The following is a 361-nucleotide window of genomic DNA, read 5'->3' as shown; positions in this document are numbered from 1 at the left end:
ACTCTGCTGGTGTCACTCCTGATCCCAGCCCAGCCCACTCTCACTCTGTTGCCATCACACCCGATCTCGGCCCCGCCCACGTTCACTCTGTCCCTGTCACTCCCGATCTCGGCCCGGCCCACGCTCAGTCTGCCCCTGTCACTCCCGATCCCAGCCCGGCCCACTCTCACTCTGCCGGTGTCACTCCCGATCCCAGCCCGGCCCACTCTCACTCTGCCCCTGTCACTCCCGATCCCAGCCCAGCCCACTCTCACTCTGCCGTTGTCACTCCCGATCTCGGCCCGGCCCACTCTCACTCTGCCCCTGTCACTCCTGATCCCAGCCCGGCCCACTCTCACTCTGCCCCTGTCACTCCCGATCC

The sequence above is a fragment of the Rhincodon typus genome, chromosome 10 (genome assembly GCF_021869965.1).
Source record: "Rhincodon typus isolate 14 chromosome 10, sRhiTyp1.1, whole genome shotgun sequence".
Taxonomy (NCBI): domain Eukaryota; kingdom Metazoa; phylum Chordata; class Chondrichthyes; order Orectolobiformes; family Rhincodontidae; genus Rhincodon; species Rhincodon typus.
This window is presented reverse-complemented; position numbering follows the sequence as displayed.